This window comes from Halichondria panicea, chromosome 13 (assembly GCF_963675165.1).
Source record: "Halichondria panicea chromosome 13, odHalPani1.1, whole genome shotgun sequence".
Taxonomy (NCBI): domain Eukaryota; kingdom Metazoa; phylum Porifera; class Demospongiae; order Suberitida; family Halichondriidae; genus Halichondria; species Halichondria panicea.
In genome coordinates, this window is record NC_087389.1 from 2,373,863 (window position 1) to 2,389,425 (window position 15,563).

Sequence of the window (15,563 nt, forward strand, 5' to 3'; positions counted from 1 at the left end):
TGGGTCATATGTGCACCTTCATTCCCAAATTCCCAAGTTTCATTGTGAGCTTAATCCTATCGAACGGGTTTGGTGTCAAGCAAAAGTATACACACGATCACATGCTAATGGAAGCATAGTGAGACTCAGGAAAATTGTTCGAGAAGGTCTACAAATGGTTAGCAACGACTTAATTGCCAAGTATTTTGAGAAAAGCAAAGACTATGAACGAGCATATAGTGAAGGTTACACCACAGAAAATGTTGACAGTATAGTAAAGATATATAAAATCACATAGACGAGTAATTAACACTGTTGTTTATTATGATGAATCTGCATGGCTATAAGTAAGAGACTTTGTGGCATCTGAGTCAGTTGAATAACGTTTAGGAGACAAGATTGATACAGTAGCATCACTGTCAGAAATAACAATGACATCACCATGTAGTGTAGTTACATCACTGTCGTTAGATGTTGAAGTAGCGTCACTATCTAAAGAGGGGGGGGGGGTTTTGGAGAAAGTACGCCAATATTGTCAGAGTCAGTACAGGGTAGCTTAACACAAGGGATACTGATTCCAATACTGTCCTTATCTTGCTTAGTAATGGAGCCTCTTTTTATACCCACAGATACAATCTTCACAGATATCTTTGATTGAATTTTAGTGTTCTCTCCGTGGTGGCTATCATCTTGTTGAAGATCAAATATCTGAAAATGAAAAAAAGCGATATTAGTTTTCTTATGCATTAGTTTTCTTATGCTATATGAACAGACACACCTGTACTCCAGACAGCCTACATCTTACTATTCGTAAATGGTCTGGCTGACCAAAGAGTGACACACACATTGCAAACAGCGTTGCTCCACCTCCTACTCCCCCCAACATAATATATCCCTCCAGTCAATTTCCTACACACCAACCAAACATTGATACAGATATTTATATAACTAAGAAGTACTTACCCCTTTGCAGACAACCCAGATCTTATAAGAGGAGCTATGGAAGCAGCATCCTCTCTGCATAGGTGTCCAAGCTTCTCAAACAACACCAAACAACACAAAAACAGCAATACAATGGCTGTCATGAGAGTTGGTGGCCTCTAGCTTGAGCACAACTCTTAAACCAGCCCTTATTGACCTCTCTGATGTCATAGAAGTGCACACCCCTTACAATAGAAGGGAAAGAAGCCAACAGTACAGCCATGATGTTTTAGCTCTGCAAAGCCATGCAATAATTTCCTGCGCATCACATGAGTGGTGAAAGTGTCATCAATTTTGTGGTTAGCAGCTGTGATGTCATAAAAATGGTAGAAATAGTAGAATATGTAGTTTTTCAGTGATATCTCAACAATGGAATAAGCATAGATAATGTTCTTGGTATCAAAATGTAGCCCATTTATTTGTAAACTTACCATAGAACTTTGAAAACTAAGCTATAAATGTTTCAGAAAATATTACTCTAACCAAAAGTGTACCTAAAAACCAGTAAATCATGAATTATAGACACTGTGAGCATATTTAAGACCCATAAAGATTTAAGACCCATAAAGGGATGGTCAGGATACCTAAACCATTAAACTATTGTGTGATAAAAGTCTAAGACCTTAGCTGTTTAAGGTTAGTGTTTTATTACTCTAACCGATTACCCACTATAACAATTTGCTGTTGTTCTATTAATCACCACAAACCCACCACCTTATGTTTCCATGGAAACATTTTTGGATATGTTGTAGTTCAGTCATTCATCTACACACAGGTATCAACACTATTTCTTGGAAATGCTCCAATCAAAAGATATTTACATTTCAGTACAACTACTCACACATTTGTGGTAATCTACTCTCTAGACTCTCTAGACTAAATGAACTGTAAGTATAGGATAGACTACACCTAAGATTAGAAAATGCTTGTAGTAATACTGCAATCTGATAGGTCACTGAGAGGTCCATTATTTCACTTATGGACCTGAGGTCTTCTAAGTAGGTCTATTATACTGATTATGCCTACAGGCAAGATGATGTCAAGATTAACTTGTATGGAACATGGCAACATCACACAGTTTATGTTGAAGTCATAGTAACGATGATACAGTGCATCATTAAAAATTAATTTTTTTTTAGTTTTGCATTCTGCAGTGCCGCTTTGCAGCTTTTATCTCTCTCTTGCAGCTACAATAGCTAGTGCTCTAGTGCAGAGCTAACTACTATGACAATAGCAACTTTTTATTTGCAATGCGTGATTCTCAAGAAACAGAAACTGCCTTCATCAATGTGAGTTTTTTTTATGTAGACTAGCCAGAGCAAAGCTTTAACGTTGCTTGAGGCTTGTAGAAACTCTTGGTTTCAGAGTCTTCTTTGTATTAATATAGCCTAGCTTGCTTAGCACTATTCTAAACCAGTTATAGGCCTCGTCAACGGTCACTATGGAGTTTTGAGACCCTCAGGCCCTTAGTAGCACCCTCGCTACGCTCGAGATGCTACAGCCTCGGGCCTTCAGGTCTCAAAACCCCATAGAGACCTTGGACTCAGTCTATAACTATTATGTAGAATATGCGTCTATGTAACCTCCGCGGTTGCAGTTTGTGCCTCTAGCCCGAGGCGCAAAGCCGAGGGAATCTAACCGTAACCAAGGTGGTTACTAAGACGCATATTCTACAAGTGGGTGTGGTCTATCTAACTTGGACTTCATTGCGAATGCGCGAGGCGTGGTTATAAAAAGCCAGGTTTGGTGCGTAGCAACAGAAATTGAATTTGTGCGAGCTGGACGAGCTGGAGAGCTGTGAGAGACACCAGTTGTGAGAGACACCAGTTGACAGAAAAAGATAAGAAGACGGCTTCAAAACAATGAAAAACTTAGTAAAGCTTGTGTAAAGCTTGTGAAACGCTTCTTGAAGATACTGGAAAGAACAGACAAGTAAAAAGAACCTAGAACTATGCTAGAACTGACTGCAACACTACAAGAAGAAGAATGAAGCTCTGTGGTGGAGTGGAGGGGGTATAGAGCAGACTGGACCGGCATGGAACCTTAAAAAACTCAATAGAAAGTGTCAAGCGACTGCTAAAGTGTTTTTGATGCTTCCTGGCCCCCCTTGCCCATGCCGAACTGGAAAAAGCAATACAAAGCAACAGTGGACATGGAAAGAATGGATATTGACTGAATGCATTCTGTGTTTTTATAATGTTTTTGTCGTCATCTTGTCACTTTCACTAAAAATTTCATTTCAACTTTTGAGAACTTCCTGCGTCCATTTCCTGTAGAATATGTGTCCACTTCCTGTAGAATATGCGCCCATTTCCTGTAGAATAAGTACTTTCTTGTAGATTATGCTTCTTGTAGATTATGCTAATCTACTGTTTTTAGCCAATCAGATCAATTACAGATGATGTAATGTAGTCTAAGTAAGACTACATTACTACATGGCATTTGTTACAACTACGATCCATTTTGGTATTCCTACATTTAAAGCGTCACTGTGGCATTTAATGTTGTATTTACATTTATAGCATATTTACATTTATAGCATTTAATGCTGTATTTTCTGAGAATAGGGTGAGTTGCATGCCCTCTTCTCTGTATACGCCCTTAGCGTACTAAAATTAACCAGCCAGTTTTCAAAACTCAAATTTAATATTATCACCCGGCGGTCAGGTAAGACCGTTCACTTCAATCACGCGAGATGTGTACACGCGAGATGTGTATTTACACGTCATACTTGTTTTATCTGCACTGTTGAAGATCGGCGTTGCGCTATATAATTATATCAAGTCGGATGGCGGATGGCAAAGTTTTAATGCAGGAAGAAGTTTAAGATAAGGGATAAATGAAGGGGGAAGGGGGGAACAATAATCGATGATTTTGTGTATGTGTATGAATTTGAGTGGTGACGTCGTAGCTATTTTTTCTGTAGTTGGAGTGACTGCTGTCCCTTCATCATACTAGTATAGAGACGAGACGACGAGTTGCAAATTTTTGGAGGTGGGGCCTGGACCCCCCCCTAACCTTTTCGTATGAACCGTTAATTATAATAGGCGCCGTCCACACACTATCTTATCTTTTTTAGACACATACTAGTTAACCGAATAGCCGCGGTCATAGCGAACCTGCAGGTTGCAAACTAGTCAAGTCTCTGAGTTTTGAACGGAGCTCACAAGTAAAGGCCAATGCGCATTCAAACTGAATTGAGTGTGTCCACACCCACACCCACACCCAATGTGCCACAGGAACGACACAGGAACGACAGGAACGACACACTCAACGCTCAATGCAAGCATAAACTTGTAGCTGTACCCATCTAGCCAGTACACTATCACAAGCATGTAAGTTGAGAAAGATTTAACACCACAAAATAACAGGTCCATGAACAGAATTCATTTTAAAAAATCAAGCCATTGTTCTTGAGGTATATAGTTTTTAAACATCTGTTTTAAATGATTCAACTTCGTATCTTGGAGTGTTCGTATCCTTCCTAGATCGACATAGTTCTAGTTCACGCCTGGAAAGCAATTAAACTCGGGAGTAATGGTTGATTGCTTTGGGGCTCCCGCTGTGTGAATCCTTTCCAGCATTTCCATGACGCTGATGAGGATAACGTACGTCAACCATTGAAGTATTAGGTATAGTTTTCCACCATTTCATAAAGGAAAGGTCACAGTCACATCCTTGTTATGCTCCTTGTGGCATAACAACACATTCACTGAGGCGTTCTTCCTCCAAGGCGTTCTTCCTCCACTTCTTCCTCCACTTCTTCTTCCTCCACTTCGGATTTTGTAATTGAACGAACAGGCTCATTACTCAATCTCTTCTTAATAGATCTTTGCCTGGATAGACGCTGGTGAGAAATTCCCAGGGCATGGTGTATGCAGCCAGAGCAGAAGTAAAAGTTACCTAGTGCGTCAAATACATTATTTCGAAGCCATTCGTTTTGTTTCACAAGATCTCGATATTGCTGACTTTCGGGTCGCTTTGGATGGGGATTGATGGTCTTTCGTCTTTCGTCGCTTAAGTTCAGATCCTTGCCTCTTCATCCTCTTAACCTCTTCATCCTCTTAAAAGTATCATAATACTTACTAAGTATGGGGGCACAACTCTTGCATACTTTAGCATTCCAGTCACTAGGCTGAAAGTCACTTGGACCAGGTAGGTCATCAGTTTCCTCAAAGGAGGACTGAAGTTCAGAAGTGGTATGATTTTCTTGCCTCCCCTCTTAAGTACAATTCTTTTCTCTTAGCTCTTCTCTCCTTTCTGGAACCAGGAGAAGGTCCACTGGATTGCCTGACTTCATCTGAGTCATTTTGGCTAGAGGTATCTTCATTCTCACTCGATCCAGAGGGGGGACCCTCTCTAGCTCTTTTTCTAGCAGCCATATTCTTTAAAATAGCTGTTTTTGACACGAGGAGCTTCCAGAAGCCTTACTCTGTCCACCTGTGACGTTTAGGGAGTCACCTGAGCTACAGTACAGTATTGAAGATATAATGGAAGTATTCAGCATGCTTTTTACCAGATTTTCAATTGCGTTTTTTTCAATTTATGTGAACGTGTATAAGCTTCCATTTTTACTCTATGCGCTCACATGTAGCTTCATTGCCTACACTGAGGCATCATCACCCTTTCAGTAACATTCATTTTTTTTTCTCAGGTCGCGTTGAAGGACGCTTTGAAGGACTGCGACTGCCTTTGCTTGTTGACAGTCTCCCTGGGTACACCATCAACCTATGTAGAAAATGTAAGTATTACTATCTGTATCAAGCAATAATTATTATATCCCTAGCTCTTTGCTGGGGGGAGGAGAGCCTCACTGTCTGGTGGCATGCACGTATAGTAAAGAATTTGTTTGATATAGATGTACTGATATTCATATAAATCCTTTTCAGAATCGAACTTTCGATGAATTTCCACAATGGCAGCTGTCTATTATTGGCAGCCGTCGAAAGCAAGCTTCCTAACTCTTCCACAACGTTCCCTGGAGTATGCTTACTGTAGCCGGCTGGCCTGGAGCTGAAAAGATTCCTTTATTATGCACTGCCTTTTGTATTTGTCAGCCATTTATTTTATTTTTTTGTTTTTTGTTTCTGCTTCTGGTAAAAAAGAAAAACTACCAAGAATGTATTTTGTGTATATTTTTTAGTGTTCAGTGTGTAGTGAATAGGTTCTGAGCGATTTTGCGCAAGAGAAAAAAACAGCTCGTTACTAAGGCTTGAATGAAAATTTAGGGGTCAAAGGTCGCGCCCACGGCAGCTCTTTTTATACTCAACTCGCTCAGAGTTCCGGAAGTTGCTAATCCGGTAATTAAAGCCAACATGCTCGTTTTAAAAAATCTGGAGGAATTCAAGACTGCTCATCTGTTTTCTCGGGATCAAGGTTGATCAAAAAAGACTGGTCAACCAAGATGCCAGATTCACAGCACTGCATGGTTCATATGGTGTTGCATTGCTACTGCTATCGAGATGTCAGTCGTGAAACCTTTTTTTAGTTAACACTTAGGAATGTTAGTCCCTGCACGGCACTATACGATCTGAGATGCTTGACAGAGTTTAAGCAATCTCCACACAACAGCAATCTCCACACAACAGATTGGAAGCTCTACATTTAACAATGCAAAACAACAAAACAACAATGCAGAACAACAATGCAGAACAACAATAACGAATGTCATTACAAGCATTCAGGTTCGAGGCTCGATATTCTTGACGTTGGTTCGTGGTCACGAAACTTCAAGAATCGGCATGTGCACAGGACAGCCTGTGGAAATGGTGGAGAAGGTTGACCCTGATAAATATACTATCTACATTATCTACATCATTATCTACATTAACCCTTTCCCCGCTGAAGCCGTCTTTTTCCGGCCGCACTACTGACTATTTTCAAAAAATTGTTGTCCCCGCTGTGTTGTAGCTATGCAAACACTGTAGGTACCAGCACATGCACATTGAGCTGCTCTTTCACATGGTATATTTAATATCTTGCCTCGAGGTACGCTTCGTGCAGTATTGCTGAAAGAAAAGTGACCGCACCTGACTAATCTTCAATTTTAGTACAACCTCAGTGAGGTTCTAGGGCAGCTAGACAGTACAATGTACCATTGACAATATATTTCAGGTTGTGTATGCAGGACTCCTGTAATAATTGCTTAATTGACGGCATATAGTGGTCTGTGCCATAATGAAAAAAGAATCTTCCCCCTTCCACCTCGCCAAAATGAGACTGAACATGTAAACACATGTTCCTGACATGTACATATGTTACACTGGACAATTCGACCTACAGGAGCTCGAGTTGGGTTTCACCATAATTATACAATGACAAGACTGTCCGTTGTTAACTTAACATTACTACGCAGCCTTTTACAATCGAACAAGAACGTAATAATTTTTATAAGTTGTCTTTTAACCATCCTTTTCATGCATGCACTTGTCAATACATAATTATCTCTGTCAACCTGCATGATTGTAGATCTATATAATTATCATAATTACTGTAAATACAATGATATACAACCAAGCCACTAGCTCTAGCTTATATTTACATGTCTGTACCAGATTATGTACAATGCTGAATCACAACTGTACAGCTTCCGCACATACCCAGATGAAATGTACAAGTTCAATTGCACACAACTGTACGGACTTGTACACGGACACGGAACAGATCAGGACTTTTTGGTTGTGTATTTAGACTACTCCATCAATTAGACTACTCCATCAAGAACAAGAACCCACTATAGGAGGTACCTGAGGGATGCTTCAGCCCTCTTACCTCTTACGCTATAAGAAGTTAGCAAGCAATAAGTCAGGTAAGGCTAGCATATTGCTTTAATAAATAATTAGGCCATGCAAATAGTGTGTGTGTGTGTATAGTTTAATAATAATGCTAATAATGCTAATAATTGCAGTGCCAAACCCTGCCAGCACTCTCCACGCCCACATCTTCACCAGCACTCTCCACACCCTCGATCGTCTTCACCGCCCTCGTCTTCACCACTCTCCACGCCTTCAAAACTTCTGTATCCAGGTGCAAAGCCATCTGTACGTCCTCATATACTGCAATAGGAGCACTTCTAACTCTATTGATATTCATCTCCCCGAGCAAAATCTAATACCTCCCACCCTCTACAAATTGAAAAGGTTTTTCGAAAGACAAACTCCTGTTCACAGCCATAAGAAAACATGACGAACTCCATTCACCCACTGCCGACTTAGTGCATTTGAACATTTCAAAATCTGTGGAGTTCAAGTAAGTGTGTATATGTGCGTGCGTGTTGTGTGAGGTGTATGCGTGTGTGTGTGTGTGTGCATGTGCGAGTTTGTGTGTGTGTGTGTGTGTTGTGTGTGTATGCGTGTGTGAGTATGCGTGTGTGAGTATGCGTGTCTGTGTGTGTGTGTGTGTGTGCATGTGCGAGTTTGTGTGTAGTGTGTGTGTGTATGCGTGTGTGAGTGTGAGTATGCGTGTGTGTATGCGTGTGTGTGCGTGCGTGTGTGCGAGTTTGTGTGTGCATGTGTGTGTGTGTGTGTTTTTCCGTGTGGTGCATGTGCAACAACCCTTAATGGCATAATTATCCTGCAGAAAACTCTAATTCACTCATTCAACTGCCTGAACTATCAACTGACGACGAAAAAAACTTGAGTGATGTTTGGGATGGAGCTGTATTACGTGAGGGATCTCTGGTGGGGATCGTCTTGCCCGTGTCCCTATCTTTAAGTCGTTAACTGTCAGTATGTGGCCAGTGTTCTTGGTGATCCTTAACCTCCCAGCTTAACCTCCCAGCTATAATTAGAACAAATGCTGAAAATGTGATATTGTCGGCAATTTGGATAGGTCCCTCAAAGCCGAACCTAAATAATATGTGACTTTATAACATTGTTTGTGTACATAATTGTGAATTTTTGTTAAGTTTGTTACAAGTGTTTTCAATACGATTTTTTAAACAAAATAGGTTGATAATAATCTATAATAGCTAATACACGTCTACCGTCAAAGACAGTTAAGATCACCAGTCCGTAGACCCCACCAACAGAACGGCGGTATGCTCACCTCAAACTGATAGACTGGTCACATACGATAGCCCTAGCCAGACTGGTCAACAATAAACAAGACACTCCCGAGGTGCGAGTTGTGCGACCACACGACAGGCTACCCTAGAATTCCGTGGGACAACCTGTACGTATCCTTACACGATCGGGTTTCAGTATGGGGCTGGGGCACCTCTCCACACACCCTGAAGTTCCCCAATCCAACTCAATCGTGATGGTCGTACGTACAGCCAATGCTAGATCTTCGCACCTCTCACACAAACAGTGCCTGGAGATCCTGGATACTTCTAGGAATCGAGGAATCGAAATGGATACAGAGGTCGGTCACCACAATTACTCAATGGGGGACTCTTGATGCATTTCCGTCTGAACAATGATTTCAGGTCAGGGCTCCCACCCAGGTTCAGTTGTGCAAACACAACCTGCTCCTTCACTACGTAGCCTCCTTTACTGGCCTTCAAGCGAAAAGAAGGCCTGCTACTGACTGCGTGAATATTTTCCCCTGTACAACTTCAACAAAGAATACAAATTCATTACTGCGCATGCAGATTTGTATCAGTCCATGTGGTAGGTAAGCATTAACCAATTTCATGGCTTCCAACATAGTGCATGTTTGTAGCAAGGTTTTGCAGCAATGGAATTGTACCTAAAAATTCTGTAAATTTGTTCCAGGAAGAATGTCTGATGATGGTCATCCATGTGATGGTCACTGCTGCAGGCCTTGTATGCGGAAGTTGTAGCTATGAGAGTAGGGGTAGAGAATGCCTTCGGTCATCCCCTGTTAGCTCAACGCGCACGCTGCAGGGTGCGAGAAAGAGGGGCAGTGGCCCAGACGTGTGTCTCCTTTCACATCGAATGCACAGCCTTTGTCAAAGCGATCTATGGGACTTGCTTTTGGGCCTTGTGAGACACTTCTGTGTATTATCAGTTGTTATTTTCCTTTAGTGAGTGATAATGAGTCCATCACAGTTCCTGATTTCCCACCAGTCAACACAGTCCACTCTGCAGCTGGTAATACACATACATTAATTAAAAACCCAATTTTCATCTGACAATTTTAATAGGTACTGAGAATTGACCCTCCAACAAGAACTGTCGAGGTACATTTAGATGTGTAAATAATAATTAATGCTGAACTACATATAGATTACTGTCAGCTCAGGAACGCCAGTCACCAAGGTCGTTGACAGTAAGGTTGGACAAGTACTGGCAGGTGGTCACCTTCCTAGAGCTGTGTCTGCATTTGCATTGAGAGAGTTGCTAGTACAGAAGTGTCGGAAGTCTGGTGATGCCCCTTCTCAGTAGAAGTGTATCGACGAGGTAAAAGTGAAGGCTGCTCTACTTCCGTGTTACCAGGTCCGACCACAGGAACAAGCCCAAGAAAGGCGCCAAACACCACCCCGGTATCTGTATGGCCCTCAGTGTGTATGGCCCTCAGTGTGTTGCTTAAGGAACGGAATAGAGAAATGAGTGGACTGCAGTACATGTATGTACATCGCTATAAGACATACTTCCCAAATACATTAATATTAACAGCCAGTAATTATCTTAACATTTACAGGCAGGCTTAATCACCTGAACGTAACACTCAGTTACACAGCTGTACTAGGACTCAGCAGCACAGGGTCCCCATTAAGAAGTGGATCGATGATGGTTTGTCCTTCAAGTTTGTGGGAGACAAGAGGCGAGGAGGCGAGGAGTGCCAGGAGTGATCACCACGGTCAACTGAAACACATGTATAGTCTCCTTGCGGTGAAGTCTCGACTCGAGTGCAGGGTCCTTCCCCACCAGCACCATCAACCAGACCATTAAGAGCAACCTTGTGGTGCTTGTTAGTCGTGTGTTGTGTGACCACATGAAGGTTTTCAAGTCACAGAAAGGTTCAGTAGCCAAGCACATCCCACATCCACACAGTACCGAAATGGCTACAAAATCTGACGTTGTTGTGTGCGATGTGCTGCACAAGAACGAGAACAAGCGATATCTTGGAAAGGACTTTAAGCACACTGTAGCATGATCTGTTGACAGTGGAGGACAGCAGGGAGCGAGGAGACATCTTGCACTTGCAGATGCTGATACACCCGAGGAAGGATTGGATCGTCTCGAGCCAGTTGCGGAGGATTATGAATCAATCTGTGATCTAGAATAATTATGTGGCATACTCTAATTAATGCCCTTGAGTACAATGTAACAAAAAACATAATTCAGTATGTATGTACGTACACGTACATGTACTGTGATAACGTGTATAAATTAATTATACAAGTAGGTATACATGAAAGCGTTCAAGTCATTAACATGACTGTACAATTAATGTACATGCATGTGTATTTACCTTTTCTTTAACAGAGTGTGTTTTCAAGATCAGCTCTGTTGATTTCGCAACTCTCAGCCATCTATTCCTGAGATCCTAACCTGAGATCCTAAGAAAGACATGCATGCTTCTTTGATGTCTGTGTTGCCTTTGATGTCTGTGTTGCAGCAGACATCATCCTTGGAATAGACATGGACAGTGAGCTCCCTCCAACGGCCTCCAAGGTGGTTGACCGGTTCGATTGCCTGTAGAGGACAGCAACAACCGAGTCCACAACTATAGTCGGGTCCTGTGCCATGTAGCGTCCCTAGCCATGGAGTTCACGGACGCTTGGAGTGAAGGTGATGGTGCCGGGAGACGAACCAAGTACGCACTGGAGGCTCTCAGGATTCAGGTGCAGTTGGCTACTCTCCCGAGATTCGTGAATACACATGGCGGTAATGGTCGGAATATCCCATGTGATTTACACAATGAGCATGTGAACATGGGGGCTAGTACAAGATCGGCAAGAAGTGTCACTACCATTGCTCACCTGGTCGATTCTCAGGTAGGGATGCACCCAGAATCATTGGCCCACAGGCAGACATCAAATCGATCGTCCAACCAGAAGATTTTGGAAGTCCAGACTGAGCATTCAAGAAGGAATGGATCGTCAGCACAGAGCTCGGGCTAGATAGAATGTCGATGAATTTGACTCTTGAGTTGCGGGTGCATGTGGGCTACTGGCGAAGCACCTTAAAAAAAACGAGATGAAGGCCGTACCGGTCTTGGAAACCGGCCTAATATACCATGTATTCGAGGGTAAAACTTTCGCTGTACCGCAAACATTTACCTACAGCACGAACGCATACTCGAGATGTAAGAGGTAAACAATAATTAATGCCAGGAGGGTTACCCCTCAGCCCTGTGTATATGTACACCATACCACCATAACAATAACTTACTTTTATGTTTTGGAGAACATTCCTCAGTATCTTGAGTCCAGACAGAGCGTCACAGCTGATTATTACCACCAAGTCAACTGCACGCACAAACTGAATGATGGATTGTCAGCAAATTAAAAATTAATGATTAGGCTGGTTTCCAAGACACCATGAGGTACAGCCTTCATCTCGTTTTTTTAAGGTGCTTCGCCAGTACTAAGATTTGTCGGAGGTACTTTCTTCTCGATTACAGTATAAATAATTATACTGAGTTGCGATTGTCCGATTCAAACACATGTAACCTTAGGGAATGATAGCTTTGCAGGTGTCGCAACATCATCAAAGTAATCGAGAAGAAAGTCCGACAAATCTTAGCATTCTCCACATACCGTCTCACAGTCGCAACTTCTCTCATCTTGTGATCGTGGTCCTTCACTGTGGAACATCAGACGGCATAGTGGAAGTTGACGGCTCTCCAAAGTTGACGGCTCTCCACCTCTACACCATAGTGGATCGTCTGATTGACGCCAACACAATCGATTCCCATGCCTAGAGCCATCGTAGCAAACACAACACGAACAACGCCATCAACATTCGTCAAGCTGGTTATTATGACATCCTTGTTGTCCAAACAATTTGAAGTCACTTAACTTTGGAGCCCAAAGTGAGAGGCATACAAATTGGCACACATGTCATGTGTGCCAAGAGAGCGACAGTAAACAATCAGTCGTTTGGCCTTCAGTCGTTTGGCCTTCACCGAAAAATCATCCTCGAGATTACTGGACCGTTGCTAGGCGACGATACAACATGTTCAGAGATTTGATGACAATGGATCGAACTGCATCAGTAACAGTTGCAGTGAGAGCAAGCACAGGGACACCAAACGGAACAAAGGCACGTAGCTCATGAATACGGGCGTACGTTGGTCGAAAGTTGTCACTCCACTCTAACTATAACACAATGTGCTGCCACAGCAACAACTGTATCACATAAAGGTATGGCCTCTGGACAACTATAAAGGAAGCGATACCTGCGATACCTGCCAGTCTTGAGGTCTCTTTCATTGGCAAGGTACTTCTTGTCGAGTTTCCACCAGCAGACACACCACTACTCTGGAGACCTGATCAACAATCAGGGACACAAGGGGGGACACAACTATAACCACACTCAACTCAGCTTCAGGAGCCTACCAAGTTTATGGTCAAACAAAAACGGTAGAAGCTGGTAACAGCCATAGCCTGTAGGGAACCACACAAAACAGACCTTCAACACCTCGACTTGTTTACTCTTCAGCACAACATCATCACGAGCTTTTGCATACTGCACAGCAGCAGCAAAGTTAGTTCTATCTAGCTCTGTCTCCATTGCCACTTGACTTATAAGGGGGAAATTATAAACGGAACAGCTACTTACATTACTGTTATAAAAAATGTGTTCCACCACCTCTGAATACCACGAACAGAGAACCCCAACATTTTCGTTCGTCCGGGATCTTTGCCATTTACTAATATGCCATCGAATGATACCTATAATACTAACTTGATCACTGTCCGTAAAATCTGATGTATCACTTAATCTTGTTCTCTTTGATGCTTTATTTTTATGTCCACTGTGACCTCTCTTTCCAAGTGATTGGTGATTGTTTCTTAGCACATAGCTCACTAACAAACTGCTGTATTCTAATCCTGTGCCCAGGTGGAAACTTCTTGCTTTTCGTTAAAAGGTCAGGGTGTTCGTTCATCAGAGATAAATTGTTCTATTTGTTCAATCGAATTTCCCGGCTCAAAATTGTATCAAATCCGTACCAAATCCTGCAGTTGTAAAGCACTTACTATGTACGGGGGAAGAGCATCCTTCATTAATTGCTGTGCCTCCTTTTCAGCTTCGGAAAATGAAGATTCCTACAAGTAACAAAAATGTGTATGCTTGACAAAGCCAGGAATCTAGCTAGTTTAGGCTAGAGCTTCAGACATCTTCTTAAAGTGGAAGCAGCTTGAGATCTGTGAGTATTCATATATATGATTACACAACATTATAACAACATTTTTATGGCGGCATCGAGGGCTACCAAAGCCTCGACCAGCTCACCTTGAAGGACTTCAGGGTGAGTTTCAGTAGCTTTTTGCCTCTCCTTTGCCTCGTGGAGCTAGAAGTACACGTGACAATTCCGGATCTAATCAAGGCCTCTTGAGAGGCTATTCAATAAAGGGTGTGGTCACAATCATACCCACGCCCCTTACCCTTAAAAAGGCGTGGTTTATAGCCTCGCTCAAGATTTCATTCGAGATTTCATAGAAGATTTCAGATTTCTATGCTTGATTAGTAAAACCTACATAGGATTGGCAGTGGGTTTGCCCGTGTTTAGCAAAATTTCACTTATTTTGACTCATGTTCAAACTGTTCTATCTCTGCAGGGAGAGGCAATCTCAAGAATCTGGATGAACAGATAGTTTATTTAGCCTTTTCTCTGTATCTCTCATTTTATTATCCATGAACCTTTTATAATGATTAATATTGTCATTTTTATAATAATTAAGAATACATCAGTTGATTGTAGAGGTAACTTTAAATGCTCTTTGTCAACAGAACAAGTGCAACAAGCAGTCCAAGTGTAACTGTAATAATATAAAGTCATTCAAATATATATATAGATGTAAGTAACTCACCTAAGAAATTAGCTGATGCGTCTTCCTTATAGCATGAACCACGAGGTTCTGTTGCGCAGGAGCCACCTGTATATTATTGCTGTGGCTTGTACAGAGCATGCGTATAATGAAAATGGCGGAATTTTCTTGGTTGGAAAATTGTTGTCAAGAGAGGTCAGGTGCATTTTGAAACCGATCGCAAATCTGAGGAACTGCTTTTTAATCCAAGTTGTGTTCATTTGGAAAAGCTATGCAGAATGTCCTGGAGATGGCTGTACTTCGAGCAAATGCTGGGCAAGGCTGTTTGTTAGCATGCCTTTCAAAAGCAGCAAACTCACAAACCGTAAAAAGCGCAAAACACGATACCAAAACCTTTCAGACACTCAGAAATCCTCTGGTACTGACTATTACAAATCTCATCGGGACATTGTTATTAAAAAAGCTTTACACTATCGGTCCCAAAATCTTGAGACAGCTACAGCTTCCACAAGGAAGGCTGTTTCCAAGCATAGAGGTTTACACCCCGAAGAGGCCAAAGCCTCCACAAGGAGTGCTACGGTCAAGTGGCGAAATTCAAACCCCGACAAGGCCACAGCATCCACCAGGAGTGCTACGGTCAAGTGGCGAAATTCAAAGCCCGACAAGGCCACAGCCTCCACAAGGAGTGCTACGGTCA

The 15,563-nt window shown here is 42.1% G+C and overlaps 2 long non-coding RNA genes across 2 annotated transcripts; one reads left to right on the forward strand and one right to left on the reverse strand.

Annotated features, from left to right (window-relative positions):
* Window positions 1–195: 195 nt before the first annotated feature.
* Window positions 196–883, reverse strand: LOC135347151 (uncharacterized). The gene is made up of 2 exons (XR_010398289.1): window positions 758–883; window positions 196–687 (listed from the first exon to the last, which is right to left on the reverse strand). It is a non-coding gene; the product is annotated as an uncharacterized LOC135347151 (long non-coding RNA).
* Window positions 884–3,524: 2,641 nt separating this feature from the next.
* LOC135347150 (uncharacterized) lies at window positions 3,525–14,728 on the forward strand. The gene is made up of 4 exons (XR_010398288.1): window positions 3,525–5,701; window positions 5,850–7,768; window positions 7,868–8,208; window positions 8,539–14,728. It is a non-coding gene; the product is annotated as an uncharacterized LOC135347150 (long non-coding RNA).
* Window positions 14,729–15,563: the final 835 nt, after the last annotated feature.